Source organism: Sceloporus undulatus, chromosome 7 (assembly GCF_019175285.1).
Source record: "Sceloporus undulatus isolate JIND9_A2432 ecotype Alabama chromosome 7, SceUnd_v1.1, whole genome shotgun sequence".
Lineage (NCBI taxonomy): Eukaryota > Metazoa > Chordata > Lepidosauria > Squamata > Phrynosomatidae > Sceloporus > Sceloporus undulatus.
The window spans coordinates 13,997,484-14,020,641 of record NC_056528.1 but is presented as its reverse complement, the minus strand read 5'-3'; positions in this window follow the sequence as shown (position 1 = coordinate 14,020,641).

The following is a 23,158-nucleotide window of genomic DNA, read 5'->3' as shown; positions in this document are numbered from 1 at the left end:
GCAGCATGAAAGCTAGCTTATCAAAAGGGAGGTTAGAAGGTGACTTGATTGCAGTTGCATAAGTACCTATATGTGGAGAACAAATGACATGCTGAAGGGTTCTTTAATCTAGCAGAGGACAGGAGATATATATATATATATATATATATATATGAAACCCTAATAGATGGAAGTTAAAGCCAGGCAATGGAAATGGGAAGATAATAAGCAGATCTTTTATTATATTTTTCGTATAAAAGAGTAATAAGGTTGCTTTCTTCTTTGGCAAAGAACTTTTTCAATTATTTTCGAGGACAAAGTCGCATTTAGAAAGCGGAAAGTATCCCTTGGAATTTGGTTGGTCTGGAATAACTCACATCCTCCATGGCAATCCTAATGGAAATAAAAGACCATTTGTTGTTGCGATCCACCTTTATGTTGACTCCAATGTATGGTAACCTTACTCTAAGGCTTTCTTGGTGATGACTCTGAAGTGGATCCATTCAAGCAATTGCTGAACATATAGGTAAATCCAACCAGTTCAGTTGACCTACTCGAGTTGGGACTAGCAATGCAGTTCAGACATTTATATTCTCTAATTGTATGATCTCCCACTTCAGTCCTCCCAAAATTGCAAAGGAAGGAAGGAAGGCCACCTTTCAACACATTTGACAATTCCTTTCCTATCTGTGTCACATTATTTACTATATATATATATATATATATATATATATGTCTGCCGTTCCAGATGCCGCATCTGCAGGCGATAATAAACTCCTCTCTGACACATCAACAGCTCAAGGGGGAGAAAAAAGTGCCACTTTTTAAACACACAAAATGAAAGGACCCAGCAGGAACCAATGCGGAAAGGAGGGTTCGGCTCTGATAGGGACAGTCGGGAACAAATTAGCTTTATGAAACGGAAATGTAGGATGTCTCATGAAATGAGACAGGAGGAAGAAAAACACAGTTTGTTTGGTTGTTGTTGGGGTTTTTTAGGGACTGTGATCAAGAAGAGAGGTTCTGTTTCATATGAGAAAGAGGAGCCATTGATCAACGTTATGATGTTGCTTGAGCATGAGTATTGAAGTTATATGGCTGCTTCGGTGGGATGGCATTTTGCCCGTGATGAAAACAAGAGCAGTTCAATGCATTTGCAACTGGGGAAAAGGACAAGAAGGGTCCAATGTACCAAAGCAATTGGGTTTGGCCTATGACCCTTTTGTGCCAATATTGGCTAGCATCCCGTCGGTTTCATCTGCATGCATAGGCTCCCCTGCAAAAAGTGCTTGGAGGTTGTTGCCCAATGCAGAAGAGATGCATTGACTTTAAAGCCTACAGAAGCGGAGTTGCACATGCATCAACATGACTGCAGAGATGTGCATGCACATAGTGACTGCAGCTGAACATGCACATTTGGTGGTGCATCCAGTTTTGCAATGTAGCATAATAGCTGCATAACCCCAGGAGCAGAAGGCTATGTCCAGCTCATCCTTGGCCACTGGATATTGATCCCTGATAGAAAATAAATAAATAAATTGGACAAAACCAAGAAGGACATGTCTCCAGACCACCATGACCACTTAAAATATCCCTTATTAGGCATTAGGCCTAATCCAAGACATTATACTTCTGAGAACAAAATGGCATCTCCAATCATCCTTGTACAAAAGCCAATTGGACAGGGAGCTGGTCCTTTCTTCAACTCTGGCAATGGAAAAACATCTTCCATCATATCAGAAGGCAACAGAATAACTTACACGGTATAGTATAGTGTGCTTAACAACAAACCACTACCATCCACCATCTTCTGCAACCACCGCTCTCCACCAAACAGTAGGTCCGGCCCTCCCAACGTCTCCGAATACCAGTCCCTGAGAATGACAATGTGGAGAGCTATTGAATTAAAGTCCTGCTTATCTGGCTAGCCTCTTCTTTGCTTTGTCCATTTTTAACTTAAAGAATAAAGACAATACTAATGGCCGAGGCACCAGGGTTGATTGTTTTGATTCCCCTCAAGCGAGAGACATTTTCTGATAGAGATGGCAAGCTGACAGAAATCCACATTACTTTTGTCAAACCCAGATCAAAATCACATGCTTTTTGTCAAATCAGTCTATTGATTTTCGCTGTAGGCCAAGCAACTTGAAAGCACAGGGAAAAGGCATCTCGGAGGAGAGACAGATGAAGGCATTCACTCTCTGCTGCATTTGCCAAGAGAAGGTGCTATCCGCTCTCCCCATTTCCATCTGTTTTGGATCTCTGATCGATTCCTCATTGGATACAAAAATACAAAGTCTCACTGACCAAAGGACAGGCGTCTGAGTTTTTTGGCTGGAAAAACTAACAATGGGAGGAATATTCCCACTCCCAAATATTCCCAAATGGTCAAAAAGATATCTCTTGAGTGTTGAGGAAACCTGATGCAAAGAATGCTGGACTGATGAAAATTATTGCAGTTCAAGACTTGTTCTGTGCAAAATTCACATATGCTTGGTTTGCACAGAAAACAGTATTTTTCTACGCTGATTTTTTTTTATTTCCAGTGCATTCCTTCAAGAACAAAACTGGCGAGGAATTTCATGCCTAGGAACCACACGCCTAACTCTTGAAGTACGGAGCAGTTGAGAGGTGATAGTGAAGTCTCTTCCTCCTTCTCCTTCCTCTTTCTTATTCACCTATTTGTTTCTCTTCCTCCTCCTCCTCCTTCCCTTTTGTTTCCTAAAAATGCCCGAACTTTCATAAGTGATTGTAAGTTGGAAAGTAGGGCAGGCGAATCAAGCAGAAACAAAAAGGAAGGACATCTCCATTGTAGATGTCCGTTCATATCAAGGTCTTGGAGCACCCTGGGAGGGGACAAAAGGATGGAAGCAAGCCTACATATCCTTCACAATAAGAGCATGTATACGCACACACACATACTCCCACTGTCTCCTGTGACATCTTTCTTGTGGTTCAATGGCTCAAGAAGGAAAGTTACAGAGGCCACTAGTAGGTTCAGATGTCTCCAAGGCAGTTGCTTGGAAGGGGAAGGTCACTGTCTCCTTCAGGCTCCGGTTGTGGGTTTCTTAGAAACATCTGGTTGGACAGCAGGGGAAAGAGGACGATGGTCCAGAAGGAGCTCTCATTGATCCAAACACCATGCTTCAACTGTATCTTGCTTGCGTAAGAATGTAAAGGTGGAAGTCAAGAGCTTTTGGGAGAAACCAGAGACGGAGACTCTATTGTCTTCCACTGAATCTTCCATTGAGCACATTGGGGACCACATCATTTGGTGGACCCCTGTAGAAGTGAGAGCATGTCCACACTTCAAAGACACACACAAACACACATACATACATACATACATACATTGAATTTGTCCCTGTCTCTCCAAGAAGGGCTGATACAATAGCTAATGCATTGGCTGCCCAGTGTTACATTGACTGATTGTGTGCCTTCAAGATATTTCTGATTTCTGGTGGCAATGAGATAATTTTATCGTGGGATTTTCTTGGCAAGATTTGTTCAGAGAGAGTTTGCCATGGCCTTCCTCTAAGGCTGAGAGAGTGTGACCTGCCCAAAGCCATCCATTAGGTTTCCATGGCCAAGCAAGTATTTGAACCCTGGCTGCCAGAGCTGTAGTCCAGTGCTCAGCCAAGTGCATTTCTTGTACATTTAGTTCCACATTTTGATATCCTGGTTCAGTTTCTCACCGTTGCCATTCAACACAAAGATTGTGTAGCACACCTAGTCTGACATCCTATTGGCGACATATGCATGTGTCAGTCACCCTCTGCATGCAGGGTGATGTATTCACCATAACGTTAACAAACATATGGTGGAAGCAGAGTTGTACATGCAGCAACATTGTGCAATGTGATGATTCGTTCTGCATTGTGGTTTGCATTACACATTGCAATTGTACATGGGACATTGTGCATTGTGTATTGCACAATGGCACCAAGTCATGGATATGTATTATGCAATGTTGATATTCTGCATGGGGATTGTATTACGCTGGTTGAGAGGATCTCTGCATGTGGATGTTTATGCAAGACGAGGGACTGCAGCCTTAAAGTGCATCTCCACATTTGTCTCATGCAAACCTGTTGCAAGATTTCCCCCTCAGAGTCCTACCAGTAATTTTGGATCCACCTTCCTCGCATCCCTGCAGTATTCCCATCCCCATTTCTGAGACTCACATTTACCAGTGCTGCCACTTTGAGGCAAAGTATTTCATTCTGATCCCATCCCTGGCTCTAGAAGCCTTAAGAGGATGATTAGAATTACACACAGCGGGCGAAGAGACTAGTCAGAGTTGTAGGTCCGTGCCCTTTAGTTACTATGGAAATATAAGTGAGTAACATGGTTTAAATATACAGCACCTTCATCTCGTCTGGGTTGTTTGCCGGGGGATTTTTTTTGCCAACTGAATTCCGTGGAGCAATTTTCAGCTTGTTACCCTCTGGGCCCAACGCAGCCATGTCTTGTAAAAGAACAAATTGATCCTGTTTACAGTTTGCCAACATTTTTGCAAGCATTGGTTAAGCTCTGATGGAATCATCCATGCTGCAAAAGACACAGAGATAAGTACGTTCGCTTGTCCTGAGGAGATTACAGTACAACTAATGAGGCACGGATTAGAAACAAAGAAGCCACAAGCACCGCCGGATCCAGAAGCCAGTTTTAACAGGCATATTCAGAAATGAGAAGTAAGGAAGAGTTTTAGAGTTTCTCCCAAAGGAGGGGGATCTTCCCTGGGATGCCTGTCAGCCGGATTCAACTAGTGGCATCACATTCGACAGGGAGCTGTCTGAGTTGCTGAAGCTACTAAAAGGAGCTGTTTAATCTTGGAAGGAGCTCTCCAGTTTGAAAACCTAGTTTGAAGGTAGCGTTCAGCGCAATGGGCAGCTCCTTTAAATTTCATTGGTATAGCTGTCCCCATTTGCACACCAAAATGAAGACCAACACACCCACAACTCAACAACTCTGTTGAATTGTGAAGAATGCATTTTCACTTGGCATTTCGTAAGTCGGAAAGCAGCAAACCATTAGTCAAAAAGTTCCAAACCATTAGCTGCCATCGGCAGACCATTCTGGCCTATTAACCACCAGTCTGCAAAATAAATTTAGAGGAGGGCTGTGGTTCAGCAATGTCCAGCATGTGTCTAGCATGCAAACGGTGCCAGGTTCAATCCCTGGTGTCTCCAGGAAGAGGTAAGAGGAAGGGAATAGGAGGAAGAAGACAAGGAAGAAAAAGAAAGAGGATGGAGATGAGAGGAAAAGAAGGAGAAAGAGGAGGAGAAGAAACAGAAGAAGGAGGAAGAGCAGCATCAGCATCAGCATCAAATGATGTAGCCAACCGTTTTCTGGCCTAGGGGTCCCCTCCGTATTGTGTTATGGTTGCCCCATCCCTGGCAGATATCACACACACAATACACACACTTGCCCTACAATTGTGTGCTTGCCCATTTTGGCTCTGTCCTGCAATTCCTGCTGCTTTTATGAAGCCAGAAGCTCAACGGCGAGCCCATTCCACAGGCGAGGAGCCGAGAAACGGTGAGTTCCCTGCTGCTGCTGAAATTGCTAATGAGCTTCTCGTTTGGCATGGACCCGCCTGCTGGCAAATGGAGAGGACCTCAAGTGCCAGTTGCCAGCTGCCATCCTCTTCGGTGGTCAGAAAAGACAATCCCTGATGGAGAGAAAGAAATAGTGCAAGTCGGTCTGTGCATTTGCAGAATGCAGCATTTGGGGGAACCTGGGCCTCATTCCCACTTACAGATACATCGGTGAGTGATCCGAATCGATGGATCGATTCAACATCGTAGCATGGTTCACACTACATTTGCCCTGATCGCATTTTCTTGCTGCAAAATAAAATAAAACAACCCACTTGTGGTTCATGTTGATGAATAAATTGATTCAAAATGGACTCGCTCTTGCCATCCAGAGGACAATTTAAATCGATTCCAATCCACATCTGGTTCACACTTGCGCAGAGCCAATTTATCCAAAAAGACGTGGAAAAAATCAGCATCCAAAAGACGCGGGTTAAATGGGTCTAGCGCACACACACCCTCTCCGAATCGCTTCAGCGAATCAATTAAGTGGGAACTAGGGTCATTTGAACCGATTCAAACTGATTTGCAATCCGGTTTAAAAGGTAGTGGGAATCAGACCCAGGTTCTTGCCTGCCTGCCTTCCTTCTGCAAAGAGCATCACGCACAAATCAAGACAGTCTGGAAGGTTCATCCTTCTGGTTTAGAAGGACTTTGCTCACCATTTGCTGCAGGGAATAGTATTAGTTATGCAACAGCATGCAAGAGGTACTCATTCAAAGGCATCCTTCACTTAATTACCTATTTCTTTCCTTGCCAGATAAAGCTCTAGCTTTAGGAAAGGGTGCAGCAGATAAGCTCTGGTTTGTCCTGGTTGAGATTCAGTAGAGGAGAAAAAAGGCCTCCTTGATGAATTTTAACTAGCTCCAAGGTGCAAGGAGCTGCCCCTAGCATGATCCTCAGCAGCTACTAATCCTGCGCAGCAACCAGGCTTTTGACGTGGTTGCAGTACACCATCATTTATTGCTGATATGTACCTTCAAGTCATTTTCAACATATTTCAACCTGAAGGCAAGAATGGTTCAGAGCGGGTTTGCCTTTGCCTTTGCCTTCCTCTGAAACTTAGAGAGTATAACTTGCCCAAGGTCACCCAGTGGGTTTCCATGGCTGAGCGAAAATTCGAACCTGCTCTCTCGGAGTCTGAATCCAACATTCAAACCACACAATACTGTGCTGATTCTCTGTTATAATACCATTTGTTCTTGCTGGGTGCCTTCAAGTCATTTCTGAATGATGGTGGCTCTAAGGCTTTCTTACTCAGAGGTTTCCATAGCCAAGAGGGGATTTGAATCTTGGTCTCCAGAGCTGTAGTCCAATGCTCAAGCCACTAGAACATATGTTTATATTGCCATAAAACCCAGAATGCATCCAGTCTTGTTGGATTTCAGCAGCTCATAAGATGTATTGTGACTTGTATATTCAAGGCTTGGATGAAAGATTATCAGGAGGTGTAAGTCAGACTAGGAATGAATCCATCTTGAAAATCATTACTGAAAATCACACCTGACAATGCTAAACAAGCCATAGATCCAAGGAAGGAGAGTCTATGAAAGCTTATGCTACACCTTCCTTCGCTCAAAGGTGCTGCAAGATCCGTTTGCGCGCTGATATTCCAGACTAACAGGGATACATCATTGCATTTCTAATACCATAAGGAAACTATGAATCTGAAACTTTGCAAACTACAGGTGAGAATTGGCAAGGTTCACCAAAGACCCAAAAGGTCTCAGTACCCACAGATGGCGTTTTACACATAGCAGCAAAATGACACTCGAAATTTCCGGCACATGTCTTTTTCCCCCCTTGTCCCTGGGAAAACCCAGTGGGCTTCCAGCGATCTCCCATTTTGCATGCATCAGCTTACTTTTTGGAGGGAGCAGATGGGATACTGGCCTCGCGTATTCTTGCTTCACTTGGTAAAACTGAGGATGGGGAAAAGGAAAGGCTGCTCTATGAAAGAGGAATGAGATGGAGCCTCGTTCATAAATGTTACATGCTTCCTTCCCAACGTCATAGGTTTAATGTTCTCCTAATGCTCTCCCTGGCATATTTTGGGGGGAATGACTTGGCAGGCATTGCCTCCTTTGGTGTGCTTTTTTGGAGACTTGGATGGTTCAAGGCTCAGGAAATGTCTCCCATCTGATGCTACCCGAATTACCATTTGAGCAAATTTCGTCTTGATTTAAAAGGAGCAAATTAAAGGCTTGGAAGAACCATGAAGCTGGAGCACATCATTCGCAAGGGTGCAGAAAAGTACAACAACATCCAAAATCCACAATAACATCCACAGAAATGTGACCGTGTGCCAGTCAGTTGACTTCTAAACCTGCATTGCTTGCCTGGCAGATGAATCCATCAGCTTCGATTTCTCTCCATTGCTTATTTTTGCAAACTCCACTTTCATGAATTATGTCTGTAACCAACAGCTGGGAGCCCTTAGGATGCATCTACACAGTAGAAATAATGCAGTTTGACACCACTTTAACCACCATGGCTCCCTCCTATAGAGTCCTGGAGTTTGTAGTTTGGTGAGACGCCAGCGCTCTTTGTCAGAAAAGACTGTGCAAAACTACAAATCCCAAGATGGTGCTACAGAACTTAAAGCAGCATCCAACGGCAACGTAAATGCACCTTTCGAGAGCTATTAGATGGCTTTCACATTTATGAGGCCTTTCGGCTAATACATTGCCTTCTTGGGGCTGGAGGAAATCTATTCAATAAACAGTACAATTGTGTCGAGAGAGAGAGCGAAATATAGAAGTGGACATAATGAAAATGTGGGTGTCGGACTGACAAGAGAGAGACAACGGCGTGACATAATGCGCTCTCTGATAAACGGGCGAGTAATTTATAACGAATCAGGAAACTGAACGACGGAAACAGCCCAAGGCAGTGTGTTCCTCCGACAGAATTGCATGATAATAAATGGGAAATGATACCGGAAAATGGGGTTAAGGTCTCCGATTTGATTTTTTAAAAATTCTCATTAGAGTTGTCCTTAGGTGACAAGTAATGCAAGACAATTGTCAGTGCCATTGAACTCCAGCCATTTCATTCACATATATACAGTATGAATGACCTGGAGCATTCTGTGGCCAAGCATTTCAGCTCAGCAGATCACAGCCTCTCCGACTTGTCCCTCTTTAGTTCTCCTTTGGGAATATTAGACAAAAGGGAGAATTTTTGGATTCATAGCCATGGCGTTCCCCCAACTTTCAACTTCCAGGTGTTTTGAACTTCAGGTCCCAGAAGCCTCAGCAAATGTGGCCAACAGGCTGGAATTCTGGGATATGAAGTCCAAAACATCTGGAGGACAAAGGCATGGAAGCCACTGGCCCAAAGGAGAATAAGTGGATATATAAAGGATAACCATCTTCCTCTAAAGATTTCTGAAACCAGAGTCTTCTTTGCTGCCTCCTTGGACCCAGCTCAGTTTCCTCTTTAGCATCGGAAGAAGGCGGAATATAAAATGGGTTGTCCATTTTATATTTCTTTTAGTTCTATTTGTTAACAGATATGAAGAGGGGGTTCCAACTTATTGCAGCCCTAAGGCAAACCTATCATAGGAGTTTATCACACGAAAGAGATCGGGAATTTATCCCATGAATATCCTGGAATAATATCAGGTAGCAAAACTCTTGGAGCTGCCCCTTCCTCTTTCTTTTAGGCACTAATATCAAGTCCCTTTTTGGCAATCAGGGTAAACATAGTGCCTGGCTTTTCTCATCCTTGCCTCCATTTTCTTTCACCTGTAGAAAAACCCTTGCGTATCCCCTTTTCCTCCAGGCCCACACTTCTCCCCCTTTCAGAGCAGGTGGCTGAAGGATTTGCTTGAGAAGCCAAGTTGTAAAGAGCACAAATATGGGGGAATATGTAATCATTTTTTTTCCAGACATAAGCAAAACACAGAGCGTGCTGCATTCAAATCAATGCGCTCCTCTATTCTCACACCTCAGCGAAATGGGATCAGAGAGTCAGGACAAAATCTTGTAACCCTTTCGATGCCTCTCCCTCCAAAGAGCGAAGGTCTGGCAAGAAAAGGAGGTAGCCCTGTTCCATTTGGTCAATGTTTGCTTGTTAACATCTTATACAGTGGTACCTCAGGATACGAAATACCCAGGTTACGAATTTTTCGGGATACGAAAAAATCCCATAGGGAATTATTGTTTCGGGTTACGAAAGTTTTTTCGGGTTACGAAAAAACTCCGGCGCTATTTTAAATGGAGCCGCGGCAGAGCCGCGGCTTTTTCCCCATTAGCGCCTATGGCATTTCGGCTTACGAAGGCTTTTCGGGTTACGAAAGCGGCCGCGGAACGAATTATTTTCGTAACCCGAGGCACCACTGTATCTGGTTTTATTTAGGATGCCGAGATATGAATCAGAGAGGGCATCTGATTGTTTTTTAAGGCATATCTAGTTTATGCGTGAAATCCCACATGGTGTTATGGTTTGACTGTTGGACTAAGAATCCAAAAGATCAAGATTCAAATCATCCACCTCATCCATGGAAACGATGGAAACTTTTGGTAAGCCACACGCTCCTCAGCCTCAGAGGAAGGCCATGGCAAACCCTGTTGGAGCCAATCGTGCCAAGACAACCCTTGATATGTTCCCGGTATAGCTGCCATAAGTTGGAAGTGACCTGAGTAGACCTTAGGTGCATAGCGACAAGAGGAGCAAAATGGGATCATAGCCCCTCATTAAGAATTGTGCCCCATCTGATAGATTTTCCCAAGAGACCCCAAACGTAACTCAACACTTCAGCTGAATGTTCAGAAATACCATTTAGGCCTCACTCCCACTTACACATGAATCGGTTTACAATCTGAATTGATGGATCGATTTGACATCGGAGCGCGGTTCCCACTATGTTTGCCCCGATAGCATTTTCTGGCATTAAAATAACCCACTTGTGGTTCACACCGAAGTATGAATCGGTTTTATTTAAACTGTTTCCTGGGGTAGAATTGAGAGGAAACACTTCCCTGAGTTTCCCGAATCGCAGAAATAGATTACCATTGATGGGATCGACTTGGTACCGTCCCCCAGTTTCTTAAGTAATTCTGCAATGGCCTTTAATGTTGAGTGCAGCTTGGGAAGATTTCTGTTGGGACAGGCTTCACATATTCAGCATTCCCTCACTCTCCTCTCTCCCTGCCTTTCCTCCCTCGAATTATTGATCATCGCCCGACGTGGAATTTGTCTTCGTTATCCATGCGCTCCAGTCGCCATGGATATTAGCGTAGATATTTCGGGGCTGCAAATTGATTCACCGCACTCGCAACATGGAAGTGGCACGTCGCGCCTCACCTTTCCGCATGGATCCCCAGAGCCCTGGCCGTTCTCTATCGGACACCAAAATGGAAATGAGATTCCGGTTTAAATGCCTCTGAAAATTAGATTAGACTTTAAGAGTGCCAAAAAGCAAAGAAAATAATAATAACCAAGTCTCAGGTTGGCAGTCAAAAGCGTGCGCAGAAGGAGGAGAGGTGGAACATGTTTGGGGGATTTTCAATGGGATAACATTTCTGCAAGCCAGCATGGTGCAGTGGTTTGAGTGTTAGACTTTGGAGACCAGGGTTCGAATCCCGGCTCAGCCATATGAACCTAGTAGATGATCTTGGGCAAGTCACACTCTCTCAGCCTCAGAGGATAGCAATGTTGCATCCTCTCTGAGGAAACCTGTGATAGGTTTGCCTTAGGGTCGCCATAAGTCAGAAATGAGTTAGAGGCACACAGCAACAACAAATAAAAAGACAGAGGAAAGAAACAGCTTCCAAAGGGAAATAAACTATCCATAACTCACACAAAAAAAAAACCCAACAATTGAAATATACAGTGTGTGTGTGTGTGTGTGTATTTATATATATATATCCATTTAAAATAACAGCGCTGTTAAAGTAGCACCGCATCCTCTTGAAAGCCTCCCGTTCTCAAAAAGCTGTTGGATCCTTCTTACAAGTCTTTTGCTGCTGATGGAAGGAAAGCAAGTCTTTCTAGAGGAAGGGAGCTTCTGACTTTTCTCTACGCAACCAACCAAGGGAAAAGAAACGGAAAAAGAAAAACAACATCCATCAAGTTGCAATTTCAAGTCCGCACATCTCTGCGGAGGTGTCGCTCGATGTGTGTGAAAGCACATGCCTCCTCCACTGGAAAAACAACTTTCCAATTTTCAGTTCTGTTAATATATATATATATATATATATATATATATATATATTGTCCCGAACAAGGTGTGTGCATGAATTATTATTGATTTCTTGTTTCCCATGGCAAAGGCATCCAAAAAGACTACTAACATTTGAAGGAAAGTGTTGGGGGGGGGGATAAAGTTTAAGGTGACATCCTCTCAAAGCCATGTTGCACAATGCTGGATGGTTTCCGTTTTTCTGTGGTTGAATTGAAGGGTATGGCTATGGCATCTTGCTAATCCTCTCAGAAAAGAAAAAAGTAGGTTTATGATTCCTCTCCCTCTCTTGGGTCACCTTTTTTAATACAAATTTTGGCATGTCAACTTATGCTAGTGAAAAGGGAACTAAGAAAATAGGCGTCCGCTGCCAAGGGATGAAGGGAGAGAATGAAGTGACCTACCTTTGAGAAGCCAAATGGAAGAAAAACCACCAAATATGTGCATTTTTCCTGGTAATATGTGAAATGCAAAAAGATGGAGAACAGGTGTCATAGCAGCGCACTTTGCCAAGAGCTGTGAACCATAGGAAAATATGGTCACAATCCTGTATGGCTCAAGAAAGCTTAGTAGCTTCTGCATAGAAACATGCTACATAGTCAAAAATCAGAAGAGACTGCCAAGAACATCCAGTTTTGCTCTACTCTTACTTTTGGTAGATCTTTAAGCCAATGGATTTTGGAGGGAGATTAAGCTCAACCACAATGTTTGGGTGCTTTGCAGGGGCCTATCTGAGTCTCTTGTTGGGTTTTGAACATGATTTGGAGGCTTTGAGAAAACCCTTGGGGAATTTGGTGCCTCCAAGAGAGACTTTCAGGCCACCTATGACCCCACGGACCATAGATTCGTCAACCTTGTCTAAAACGAAAATGGAAAATACAAGGACATTCGTGGACTTAGGAGAAGATGGAAAGAAGTTAATTTCATTCCTCTAAGAGCTGAGAAATACTATGCTAAACCATGGTTAACCTTCAAGTACGGTTAACCATGGTTAAGCATCAAGCCCAGATGTAGCCAATGAGTTTCCCAAGATGAACCTCACCTTTGCTAGAACCAGGTTGTGCTCTCTCCTAAAACGAAGATACAAATGTTTTGCAAAATCCCATCCTGAATGTTTGTTTCTGCCTCCTCCATAGTAAGCCTATAGACCGCAGAGACGGTGGAAAAGGAGAGAAGAACAATTACAGCTCAATAAAATAACACAGAATAAAAGAAGAAGGGGAAGGGAGAAAAAGAAAAGGCGCCCACTCCTTGAAAGCTGCGGCTGCTACGGCTGAGATTCCCTGTCAGCCTCTGCAAAAATTATTTGGATGTCTGACAGGATTAAGGGGGATTAATACATTAAAGCATTATTACCGCTTTCACCGGGGATTTTCAAAGTCAACACGTTCTGATCTATTTGTCCTGCTTTTTTAAAAAAGAGGGGAGAAAAAGAGGGGAACGTTAATAGACCAATTGAAAAGTGTCACAGCAATCGACAACTTTGGTGTTCGTCCATGGGTTTTGAGGTTATCCACGGTGGCGAGTTCGAATTGGTTGGATCAGTGGTTCCCAAACTTTGGTCCTCCAGATGTTTTGGACTTCAGCTTCCAGCATTCCTGATCGTTGGCCAAGCTTGCTGGGGCTTCTGGGAGTTTAAGTCCAAAACACCTGGAGGACCAAAGTTTGGGAAACACTGGCTCAGATCGGCATCAAGGTTGTGCGGCACGAATCTTCACATAGAGCGTTAAGCACTGGTTACGCCATGCGCTTGCAGTTAGTGGCAATTAAAAACACATTCAACACACATTGCATAATAAAAAGATACAGCACACCCATTGGGCATCCTTCTGTCGCAACCAGTTGGACGCTGAAAGCCTGTTTACAGAAGAAGAGCCTACCTCCAAGTCTAGGGACTTTGTCAAACGGAGGCAAGTTGGTTAAATCCCATGCAGAAACGGGATTTTGACATCCGCAAAATGCCCCCTTTGTGGGTAGTTTTTCAGGCATGTTGGCATCAATGAGAAATAACGCGACATGAATCCGAGAACCAAGTCGACAAAACACAGTCCTTTTTACTTTCGGGACGTTCGCTTTTTAATACATTTGTCCATTTCCTTGATTCTTGCAACAGAAACTCTCTAGGAAAAAGAAAATCATGCCATGCCCAAATTGGCAGCTAGGGAAAGAAACGGAAAAATACATGAAGCTAATACGGATCTGCCTTTTTATTTATTTAACCATCTCTGTTTAACCATCTCTTCCGCTGCCATGTTCCCAAAGCAGCCTGCTGAGCTTTCATTTAAAACAAAAGCCTACCTGACATTAAAATAATATTGGATCAAAGACAGCATAAAAGACCACAGAGGAGTTCAGAAGTGTCAGCGCTCATCTAAAAAGCCTGACAATGTTTAAAATAGAAATCGTCAAATTAACACTTTCTTTGTTTCCGCAGCATATACTTTCCTGTCTTCCAACCAGACAGAGTCACCAAGAGGACTGCTTTTGCTGCCGTCCCGAAGCAGCACCTTCATCTTGCCTGAATGGAAAGGCTGGCACCTGCCATGGGATGCGTAGACTAGATGCTCAAATTTGCTACTTTGGTCCAAACTATCAAGTGAAGACCTGGCCTGAAGGAGAAAGGCAAGGGACTTGAAGATTTTGAACTGAATGTTGGACTAGGACTCTCGAAGTCCTGGGTTCAAATTGCGACTTGGTCATGGAAATCCATTGGGTGAGCTTGGCCAAGCCATGCTCTCTCAGACTCCAAGGAAGGCAAAGACAAAGCAACTCTAAACAAATAGCTTCTTTGTGGGTTTTTCAGGCTCTGTGGCCAAGTTCTAGAACAGCTCTTTCTGGACGTTTCACCAGAATCTGTGTCTGGCATCTTCAGAGAATGCTGGCATGGAAGAGAGCGGGATAGATAGATAGATAGATAGATAGATAGATAGATAGATAGATAGATAGATAGATAGATAGATCTCCCCCACACAGTATATATTACGCCACTCTTTTCCATGCCAGCATTATCTGAAGATGCCAGCCACAGATGCTGGCGAAATGTCAGGAATAAACTCTTCTAGAACATGGCCACAGAGCCCAAAAAACTATGGATGCCAGCCATGAAAGCCTTCAACTTCACCTTGTTGACAAAGCCCAACCCTTTGGGTCACATTAAGTCAGAAACAACTTGAGGGCACACAACACAACCACCTTCCCATACATGTATGATGTGCAATCTTTTCGGCCAAGGATGGAGGGCAATTTTTCTGTGTAAGAAGCCAACACAATACCAACTTTAATATACAAAGTGATGAAACAAGGAGGAAAGGCTTTCAAGAGACATTAGCAGTTCTCTGAAAGGCCTCCTCTTCCCTTCTTCTAAGCCTGAAAAAACAGAGATAAACATCAAGATCTAACGTTAGCAAATATCACACACACACACATATATATATATAAAGCGGGAGCTAGCTGTCATTCCGTCGGTGAGCGCCGAGATTTCCTGTCAGCCTGCGTTCTTCCCTCTCCCCTCTTTTCCTTTTCTTTTCTTTAAAACAGCAATACTTTGGAAGTTTGACAGGATTAAGGGGATTAATACATTAATACATTATTACGGCTTTCATAGGAGATTTTCAAAGACTTTAATGCTGCAAGCCATTTGTCCTGTTCTACAAAAACGTGCCGTAATTGCCTTTAATTGCTCCGTTGCAACGAGGCATCACGGCGCGCATGAGGCTCGCCGGGTGACGGCGAAGGGTTGCAATTGTTCAAAGATCCTGTGCTGTTGCAAAGCTGAGCAGGAGAACGTCCTTTGGTTTTTCAGGGAGGGCATTCACACAACACAATTACTGGTCCACTTTTACTTTTGTGGCAACATCCCACGGGATCCTGGGACTGGAAGCGAAGGAAGGGGGCATTTCGAATTCTAAGCCCTATTACAAGGCGGCTATGAACGAAGAAGAACACACTAGTTAGGAAAGGATGCGGCAGTGCACTTTTGCCTGAGCCGACTGCAAAAATTCTGCGTCTTCTCCTCCTCCTCCCCATCAACACCATTGAATTAATTTTGCATTTTGAACTCAGTTTGCAGCAAGTGTAAGGAAAGAAGGAGAAAGTGGGGGGAGGAGAGAGAAACTGGGACATTTTAAAAGCAGCCGAAGAAAGTGGGACTGCAGGGGATTAACTGGGACTGTCGCTGCCAAATTGGGATAGTTGGAGAGCATGCAGTTTATGACCAAACGCATTTGGAAGTAAGTTAGACCCCAAGGGTTTGGTCAATAGAAGTGTTTTAATTGGCACCTGAATGAAACAAGCATTGGCATGGGCAGGATATCCTACAAGTCAACCATCGAACTTTGCGCCTTGGACATGAGAAGACACGACTAACTAGAAAAGAAAATAATGCTTTACAAGGTTGAAGGCATAAGGGTCAGACGCAGAAGCCACTGCAAGTGAAAAGAGTCAGTCAAGGAAGCCACAACCCTAGATGTGCAAGACCTGTTGAAAAGAGAGGCTTTCCGTAAGTCGAAATCGACTTGACGGCAGTTAACAACAACAATTTTTAAGCTTCCCTTTCCTGTTAAAAATGAATGTATTTTTGGACTGAAGAACTTTATCACAAAACTAAGCGGATGGGAGGGAACAAAATGGCAACTACCAAAGGAGAATTCTGTTTTGATTTGCGAAGTGGCTTGAGAAGTGCAAATGAGACGCGTTCGCATAAATATGTGATGGGAATGAATTCCACTCCCAGCCCGACTTTGGAGGAGACATGCCTAGGATGGCACCCCATGCTGGCTTTACTCTCGACAGAGCCAATCTCTCTTTTTGGGAAGCTGCCGTGTTTCCATCCCTTTCTATGATTCCTTGGGCTTGCTACCTCTTTGCTGTGAAGGATCAAACAGTTTAGTTCTGATATATTTCTCCCCAGACTCTTTTTTATAGATTCTTTTTATGGAAATTGTATTTCTCAGCATGCCTTCCGCAATTAAATCATTCCTCCAGATGCCGGTCCATTCTGCGGAGTGTCTTTCCGCGTCACTTCTCCATTTAAACTCGAATGCCCTACCCATAAATGTTTCCATGGCATTCTTAGACTGGGAACATCCAAACCAGTGGAAACTCTGAAGTGCATTTTGAAGTTGCAACACGTGAGCATAACCCTTTTATGGCCAGGAACTAAACCCTAGAAAAGGTACTTCAGACTTTAACAATGGAAGGTGAGGATGCCATACAACAAGCCATGGTTTAAAGAAACCATTGATAAGCCAACATGGAAACCATCGCTCCTAACTGTACTTGGTGGCTGGATGAAAAACCAAGTTTTGTGCATAAGGATGGGTACGGCTCCAACAAGATCTTGTCTTTTTTCCGATTGCTTGTTGCAAATCTGCAAAGCAAGGGCAGGGGAAAGAAAAGGTGCCGTACAAATGCAAAACGTTATTAATGCTGCATGCGCCGAGAATCAGGGAATAAAAAGCGTCCGCGTTTCCTTTTGCAAGCCAAAAAAGCCTCTTCCTCTTTTGTCCCAGTTTCCATTCAAAACATATTATTAGCTCGCCTCTTGAACTAACTCTTATTATTTGCTTCACCGCTTGTACCTGGCATCCTCTCCCCCTATCTTTTCTCTTCTAATTTGCTCCCTTTTCTGCGTTGCTAAAAATGCATTTCTCCGTGGTACTAAGAATGGATTTTCTTTTGAGCCCAGGAAACGGAGCTGTCATGAGACTCCTTTGTGATTCCAATTAGACCCAAGCCACACATGAAACCGAGGCCAGCGTTTTATGAATGCTCTCAGCAAACCAAAGCCCTTCCTATTGGGAGTACTTCAAGTTTGCATTGTTCAACACGCCCCAGTTCTTGAGCGCCAAGTAGTTCCAGGGACAGCAGCAAGGACAGACTTATAGTTTCCGTGGGGTGGAAACTGGAGAACACAGTGAGACAGATCCCTTCTGCAGGCTGGTCTGGCATTTAAATAATAATAATAATAATTTGTTTTATTTATATACCGCTATTCCAAAGATCATAGCGGTGAACAGCAAGTAAGCTAATTTGCCCCCAACAGTCTGGCTACTCATTTTAGCAACCTCGGAAGGATGCAAGCCTGAGTCCAGCTTGGGCCTTTTGCTGGTCTTGAACTCGCAACCTTGTGGTTTCGAGTGTATGGCTGCAGTACAGGCATTTAATCACTGCGCTACCAGGGCCCCTTTCCAACTCTTAGGCTTCTTTCTGACCATCAAGATTTGATTTTAATCATCAAGAGTCCTCCCTGGATCTGGTACAGTCATATCTTGCATTTCCAACTCTTGGACTTCTTTTGGACCATCAAGACTTTTAATCATCAAGAGCCCTCCCCAGATCTGGTACAGTCTAATCTTGTATCTTGGACTTCTTTTTGACCATCAAGACTTGTATGTTGACCATTAAGAGCCCTCCCTGGTCTGGTATTTCAGGTTCATAGTGATTTTTGTTCAGGGCAAAGGGCTGCGTTGAGCAGTCAGTTCAGTGCGCTCGGGAACAACCAGTTCTCCCTTAAATGAAAACAGACACAATTGCAGCAAATAAAACTGGTAAAGACATATTGTGGTGGTGGTGATGGTGTGTGCCTTCAGGTCATATCTGACTTATGGCGACCCTAAGACAAACCTATCCTGGGGTTTTCTTGGCAAGATTTGTTCAGAGGAGATTTGCCATGGCCATCCTCTGAGGCTGAGAGAGTGTCACGTGCCCAAGGTCACCCAACAGATTTCACAGCCGAGTTAAGATTTGAAACCTGGTCCCCAAAGTCATAGTCCAACACATTCAAATAACTCCACCACACTGGCTCTCTGAGAAGATGCTACCCATTCCTTATTGCAACCTATGTTTGCTGCTGACAAGGTTTATTATTCCAAGGGATCTTACTTTCCTTCTAAATCTGAGCCCAAGCGACTGGGTCCTGTAATGAAATGCGCCATGCTTGTCGCTGATAAATCCTCCTTGGCTGCGCAACCTGCGGCAGCTGAACAGGCGCCAAGACACTGGCAGCAATTAGTCACCGTCCCTCCTCTGGCCATTCATCCTATTCATCACTAAAGGTGAGCATTTCTGCAACCACAAAAGCTGCCAATTGATTCCCACCTTCCTTGGATTTGCAGCAAAGTAGCCAAGGGCAGGGTGGCATAGTGGTTTGAATGCTGGACTGTGACTTTGGAGACCAGGGTTCGATTCCCAGCTCATCCATGGAAACCCACTGGATGACCCTGGGCAAGGTCCATGCTCTCAGCCTCCTCAGGAGAAAGCCATGGCAAGCCTCCTCTGAAAAACTCTTGCCAAGATAACCCCATGATGGATTCACCTTAGGATGGGCATAAGTTGGAAATAACTTGATGGCACACAACAAGCAAAGGCCATTGGTGTTGAATGGCTTTATATAACTTCCAAAGAAGACCTTAAGAATACATGGAATCCAAAACCCATTAGGGTAGTGGTTCTCAATGTTTGGGCCTCCAGATGTTTTGGACTTCAATTTCCAGAAGTCCCAGTTAGTATGCTCCTTGTTCAGGAATTCTGGGAGGTGAAGTCTCAAAAACCTAGAGGACCAAAGGTTGAGAACTGTTTTCTATTAATAAAGCAACCATCTTTTTAGCACCTTGTGATGTGTCTCCTGTTTCTTCTGTGATTCATTGATAGCACCATATACTTCTGTGTGAATGAAAAGCTTACTAAGATTTCTACCAGGGCAAAAGTTTGCCCTTTTCCTCCAATATCTCCAGTGCCACCAAGCTGGAAATCCTGAATCTGAGGGGAAACTCCCTTTGGGAAGGCAATGTGGGGTTATTGCACTGTATTTGAGCAGAAATAGCTTTGGCCAGATTGGAACATATTGCCAGCTCGAGTCCAAATCCTTTGTGTTGAGAAGGAGGAGGAGGAGGAGAATATGATTCACTTTCTTACTTGGGCATTACATAAAGCCAGCGAGTTATTTTTGGAAGGATTGTCCAAAAAAGACAGCCAGTCCTTTCAGCTTTGTGATGCCTGACTCACGAAAGTTGTCCAAATACCTCCACAGATACCATAACTCCATGACAGATTGGCAGTTGAGGGGTTCCTCGATGGGCAGGCCTGGCATTTGATGGAAAAGCTGATTTCACAAGGGAAGCAAATTGTCTTTATCGCCGTGATCTCTGTGCCAGACCCTAAGGAAACAAAAAAAGATCCTATTTAGTGCAAAATATATATATGCACAGGCATAGTACTTAGAAGTAACTACTGCTTCAGACCTATTAGTAGTTCCACCTTAAAGCAATCATTCCAAAATGGACAGCGTTGTCCCATGATGGATTTCCAGGAAAGAAAAAGTAGTTCTAATCAATGGGCACAAAGATGGTGCCAAATGGAGAATCAAAGCCCTTGTAGATCCAACTGATTAGGAATAGGAACCAGGCCTAGTTATGACATTGTTGTTGTGTGACTTCAAGTTGCTTCCGACTTATGGTGACCGTGAGGCAAACCTACCACAGGGTTTTCTCAGCAAGTCTTGTTCAAACTGAGTTTGCCATTACTTTCATATGAGGCTGAGATGCCATAACTCATCCAAGATCACCCAGCAAGTTTCCATGGCTGAGTAGGGATTTGAACCCTGGTCTCTCAGACTAGGACTCGGAAGAATTCAAAGATATAGCCGTGTTAGTCTGTAGAATCAGTACATAGAGAGATCTTGTAGCACCTTTGAGACTAAGTGAAAGAAAGAAATTGGCAGCATGAACTTTCCTAGACTTCAGTCTGCTTCCTCAGATGCATTTGGACTTGGAAGGTCAGCTATGAAGGACCTAGACAAGATCTTGAAAGGTAAAGGTTTATCACTAAATGCCAAAGTTAGGGTTGTCCATGCCACCGTATTTACCATTTCTATGTAGGGTTGAGATGGGAGGCTGGAGAAGATTGTCTGAGGATACCGTGGACTGCTAAAAAGACTGACCGATACGTCCTAGAGCAGATCAGGTCCAAACTCTTCCTGGAATCAGATACAATTCAACTGAGATTGTGATATTTTGGGCATATCACGAGAAGAAAAGACTCACTAGGAAAGACTATAATGCTTGACAAAGTGGAGGGCAGTTGGAAGAGGGGAAGACCCCATTCCAGATGGATAGATTCCATCCATGAAGCAATGGCTATGAGTCTTCTTGGATTGGAGCTTTCCCATGGCAAGGTTGTGTGGAACGTCACAGCAGCTTCCATTTTACAGCCGGGAAAGTTAGGTAACGGAAAGCAACCGGAACAACCCTGAGAGCCTTTAGGGCTGAAGGGCGCGGTATAAATATCCTAAATAGATAAATATCATAAACCCTGGCTAGATCAAAGTTCCCGAAACACAAGGCCTGGAGAAATGCAAAGCCTTAATGACAGCACGCTGGTCAAAAGTGCTTCTAGTAAGAGGAAAAAATGCATGTTTTGCACGTTATAATGGTGAATAATGACTCTTCCTTTTAGGTTATTATGGTTTTGTGAGTAAAGCAGAAATGTATATAAAACAGAAATATATGGGCAGAAAATTAAAAGGTTAATAAGCCCATAGCCCCAAAGAATAGAAAAGAAAGCCATACAAAAACCCACATCTTAGATAAACTCTCCTACTATTGAGCTGTTAGCAAAGCTATTAAATTTAATTGCGGTATAATTACATAGCCGAATACCTAGCTAATACCTAGCTATCAAAGCCATTGAAAGCTCATTTAAACATACACAAAACACAAGGGAGAGGAGGAGGAGGAAGAAGGAGAAGTTTGCCGCTCAGGTTCCAGGAGTCGGCTTCGCCCTCACAATTGTGTCAGTCCTTCGGGATCACAATAAACATGTCAGTCGGAAAAGGTGGCCTGCTCTCTCCAACAAGAAGACATTTCTGGCTCCCCAAAACCCGCCCATTTATAGACCTGAGTGAAAATGGGTCCTTTAAATCCTTGGTGGCATCTGGAGGCGAGGGACCTGTCAGTACATTTATTTTCAGGGACTGACAAGAATTCGAGAAATGCGTGTGGGAGGGAGAGGAGCTCACATGGAGGAGCCCCGCCACCTTCTGCTCTTCCTCCGGTTTCTTCCTCCTTCCTCCTCGTCTTCTTTTTCTTCTCTATTTTCTTCTTCTCTTCTTCCCCCTCTTTTTCTTCTTCCTTTTCTTTCCCTTTTTTATCTTCCTTCTCCCATTCCTCCTCCTTTCTCACCTTCTTCCATTTTGTTTTTGTCCTCCTAATTCTTTCTTGTCCTTTTCCTCCACCACTCTTTTCTTCTTCTTCCTCCCATTCCTCCTCTTCTCCTCCTTCTTCTTCCACTTTGTTTACTTTTCCTCCACCACTCTCCTCTTTTTCCTCCTCCTCCTCTTCTTCCATTCTCTTCTTGTCTTTTTCCTCCTTCTTCTTCATCTTCTTTTCCTCTTCCACCACCACCACCACCTTCTTCTCCATCTTCTCCTTCTTCTTCCCACCTCCCCCTTTTCTTTCCCTTTCTCCTGTGCCTCTTCTTCCTTCTTCTTATTCCTCTCCTTCTTCTTTGTCCACCATCGCAACCATGGCTGAACACTGCTCTGGTTGGAGGACTCATGTCTTGACTGCCAACTTTCAATTCAGCTGCCCGTATATCCAGTTGCAAGTGACTGGATATATGTAAATACACTTGCTGCTTTCCATAGATATATATCTATAGTTACCGATGCTCATTCACCTTTCCTTAATTATTTCATCACTTTGCCTTCCCGCACTTCATTCTGCCGAGCTCTAATTGCAAAAACATCAGCCCTTTATTTTTGCCATCCTAGGTTTTGTTTGTTTGCATGTGTGTGCGTGTGTGCGTGTCAGCTCATTTTCAGCTTCCTAATGATCTTTTAATGAGATGTCAATTAACGATGCAAACCTGGGAAAGCGGGCGTTGAGGGATTGTCACTACCTGGTGCATTACAATTGTTCGGGTTGTAATAATTCTCCGAATGACATGCCCTCCTTCTCATATGAAACACAGCTGCTCCTGTGGCTTTGAATGCGGGGTTATGCTATGAATGCTCCTCCTAGCAAAACCAGGCTCCCGATTCCAAAAATCATCTCTCTTGAACTCATCCCTGGATTTGTGGACCCCTGCATCTAACAGTGTTGTTTCAAAAATACAACGGAAGCCTCTGTTTGTTTCCAAAAGTGACACAGAGCTGGAGTGCGTGTGGATAATTTGCTATGGTTTTTCCTTACTTCTGTTCCTTCGAACCTTGTGTCTACTCCTCTTATATCTCCTTTTAGGTGGAACTTGGAAACATTTCCTCTTGTAACTCCTTTTAGGTGGAACTTGGAAACATTTCCTCTTGTAACTCCTTTTAGGTAGAACTTGGAAACATTTCCTCTTGTACTTCCTTTTAGGTGGAACCTGGAAACATCTCCTCTTACATCTTCTTTTT